Raw genomic sequence first — 3633 nt, 5'->3', positions numbered from 1 at the left:
ATTTGTACTTCTTGTAAAATGCCCATTTGCTGGGTAATTTCTTTCTCGTCTTGAAAATTAATAATAATAATTATGATAAAAACACACACCGAAAATAAAAATCTCAATAAAGGAAAGGAATAAAACTCTAAGAAGGCAAGATGGGAGGCTAGAGGAGGCCTGACCATGGTAGGGGGAGTCTGCCTCCTCCCTTCTTGACTCTTAGAGTCGGTCAAGCCCCACAGTCTGGTCCATGAGAGAAGGTGCTAGGCCTAGGTGGGGTCTGAGGTGGGGGACAGAGGGTGCACAGGCTGGAACAGAGGAAAGAGACCCATTGTTCCTCTGGGCTCAGTTCAGGTTTGGGACCAGTGAGTAGGGGCACCAGGCCCACAGTCTATCTAGGTTCAGTCCCCACTGGCCTGTGACCTGGGCAGAAGTCAGCAGTCACAGGTGTAGCTTACCGGTTTTGATGTGCTGGAGCTTCTCAGGTAGTCGCAGGAGGGAGGGCCTCAGGGCAGAGTCTAGGTGTCTGCAGTTCTTCCTGACCTTGTGCACTGCAGGTGGGCAGCCCTGGGGGCATCCATCTTGTAACCCTTCCCTTGAGGGACAAGGTCCTTCAGGAGAATTCTTGGACCAGGGCTGTCTCACTCAAAGGCGTTATATTTCCGCAGAGAAAGATTCCAGAACTCCAAGCCCCAGACTGGATGGAGAATTTCTTCTCTTTCAGGGCCTCAGGGGCTGTTCACTTGACCTGAAGCTTGCCTGTGTCCTGAGAAGGAGCGACCTTTTCGGTGAGGTGAAGTCCGTGACCTTGGCCACGCTGTCCTCGAACACGTTCAGCCAGGTCCCAGTGCACAAAGTAGTTGTCCTCCAGGTATTTCACGGCCTTTCAGACTTCTAGTGAGAGAACCTGAGGAGAGGTCTGCGACGCCGATAATCCACCAGGCTCCCTCGGCCATGTGCTCAGTGCCGATGTGGTGCCCGCCATTCTCCTCCAGGATCCCCCTCAGAAACTGGGCCTGCTTTCTGTGGCCAAACCGTGTCACGACCGAGGATTCAGCCAGGAAGGCCTGGGCAGTGGAGCCGTTCTTCACGCACTGAACAGTGGCTTTGTTCCTTTGGTAACCAACCACCCGGCACTGGTCTCCAACCCCCTTGCCCAGGGGTCCACAGCAGCTTCTGGTCGCTCTTCAGCGCCCAGCTGCGGTGGAAGCTGCGGGGCCACCCCTGTGCGCTCCGTGACCTCTGGCTTCAGGAGGCGAGAGCAGAGGCGTGGTCTCCACCAGCTGCAGGAGCTCCTCGAACTGCACCTCCTCCTGCACCTCCTCGTCAGAGCTGAGCGTGCTAGTGTGATACACGAGGCAGTAATGCTTACCTTGCCAGCACACGCCCCAGGGTGTGTAGCCCATGCGGGGTAGGCCGGGCTCTTCCGCACTGCGTGCGACCAGGCCTGGCTCTGGCAGGCGCAGAGCTGCCTCCGACCGCTGATGCCAGCAGACGCTCTAGGTGGCGCTGCAGCTCAGCTGGGGGCTCCACCTCCTTCAGTGATGGGGGAGGGGGGGCTGGGGGAGGAGGGTTAGCCCCGGGCAGGGCTGCCCCCCACCTACCATCAACCAGCCCCAGGGAGGGATAACACAATTGAGTTCATTACAGCTCTGGAGTCCTTACTGGTTTACCTGGCCCGTGCCAAGGCCTGGCTGGGACTGTTCTCCTCCGGGCCCCAGCCGACTCTGTGGTGGCCTGGCCCTGGAAAGGAGCCAGGCTGTCCCGGGTGGGTCATAGGGTGAGTCGGAAGGGCGGGGAGAGCATACCAAAACGCTGATTTCAAAAACAAAATTACATATGACATTCCATTTACGTGTTTTTTTCTATTAGTCAAGTGTCATCTATGGAAATGTATATTTGAAGACGTATTTTACATATAACAAGAGATGCCTATGATATATAACAACACATAAAATTTGGGTATGTGAATTGAAATATTTCAAAATAAAATACGAGGAAAACTTAAGTTTATCATAAATATTTGGAAAGATTACTAAGTGAATTTTGCACGTAGTGTTTAAATGTCTTGAAAAATGCAATTTATCCATGCTGACACAGGTCTAATTCACCTATAAGCAGGGGATTTGTGATATAAGCTATTTCTTATCATGGAATTATTAAAATGTCCTTTATTAAAAATGGTCATTTTTAAAGAGACATTAAACTTTCATTCTCCCAAAAAGTGTAATTTTAAGTGTGATGGTTTAAAATTTATTAATGGACTAATAGGGCTTCATTAAGTTATTCAGTAAAATTTCACCGAGCAGTTACTACGGGCCAAGCCTAATGCTTGGTTAGGAGAATAAAAAATATACAAGAGATAATCCCTGTTTTCAGAAAGGTAATAGCAAATACAAGAAGGCATATGGGTTTCCAAAAAATTTCAATCAAATATGATGAGTATTAGGGTTATAAACAAGATATTAAAATAGTTCGAAGAAGAGGCATCAGAATCAGCAAGTTATTTTGTCCCAGTTTTATTGGGGTATGATTGTATTAATTTAAGGTCACATTGTGATGTTTGATGTATATATATGTTGTGAAATAATTACCACAGTCAAACTAATTAACACGTCCTTCACTTCACACAGCCAGCTTTGGTGCGTGTGGGGCACATTTAAGATGTACTCTCAACAGTAGGAACTGGAAGTCTGAACCCTTTGACCAAGTTATTTTAAGTGGCCAGTTTACTCTTTGTTATATATTCTTTTTTGTATGGAGATTTAAAATATATTTTGTATCTAATTTGTAGTTGGGCACATTCAGAATGATTTTGTTACATCCCACCCGCGCCCCCCTGCGGGGAATGGCCAGCAATCCCTGCACCTACGGAGGAAAGATTACTCCAAACTTTTCCGTGAAAGAGAGGAGAAGGGCAAGGAGGTCAGGGTTCAAAGGCAAAGACCCTTTGCTCCTCCTCACTCCGGCTTTTATTGGGCCTTCAGGATAATCACAAATCCTTATCACTGTTTCTCAAGCACACGATATTGACAAGGGGTGTTACTGAAAACTGGGAGATCTGTTTACCGGAAAGATACAATATGCTAATTTCGGCACCTTCTACAAGCTCTGCCAAACCTAGCCTAAGGGTCAATGCCTACTCTTAGATCACAGGGTGACTGTTTGGGCTCGGAAAGTTTCCGGAAGGCGGCTTTCCAAGGGCAGAGAGGTCACTTAGGCCTCCGCATTCCAAAGGCCTATTCCCTCTCTGAAACCTTCCCTGCCCTCAGGGGCCTCGGTGTTACATTTTAGCAAGCCAGGTGTTATGGCCGATTTCATGCTCTAGGTTAACCCCAACACCCCCGACCCCCAGGCCCCAAGAATTTTACCAAAAAGAAAAGAGGTAACATCTTGCATGAACCAAGCCTGAAGTGGTAAGGTAGCCCTCCTCTTGCAGCTCCCCCAAAGGCAAAGAAGTGAAAGGTGATGAGCTGGGATAAAAATTACAGGTAGGTTATTGTCAGAAGAATTTCTCATTCATTTCTATAGCTGCAAACACTCATTTTCCCCCCCCAAGTCCTTTTTATCTGCCATTTAGCAAGAATCCAATTACTGAGCATGAGCTTACTGCCTCATAAAGAACATCCTCTTAGCTTTCCAATCACACCA

General features: G+C 48.1%; 1 pseudogene; it reads right to left on the bottom strand.

Annotated features, from left to right (window-relative positions):
* Positions 1–423: 423 nt before the first annotated feature.
* Positions 424–1388, bottom strand: LOC103673967 (annotated as a pseudogene).
* Positions 1389–3633: the final 2245 nt, after the last annotated feature.

This window comes from Ursus maritimus, unplaced genomic scaffold (assembly GCF_017311325.1).
Source record: "Ursus maritimus isolate PB19 unplaced genomic scaffold, ASM1731132v1 scaffold_25, whole genome shotgun sequence".
Lineage (NCBI taxonomy): Eukaryota > Metazoa > Chordata > Mammalia > Carnivora > Ursidae > Ursus > Ursus maritimus.
The sequence above is the reverse complement of the archived record's forward strand: the minus strand, read 5'-3'. Positions and strand labels throughout refer to the sequence as shown.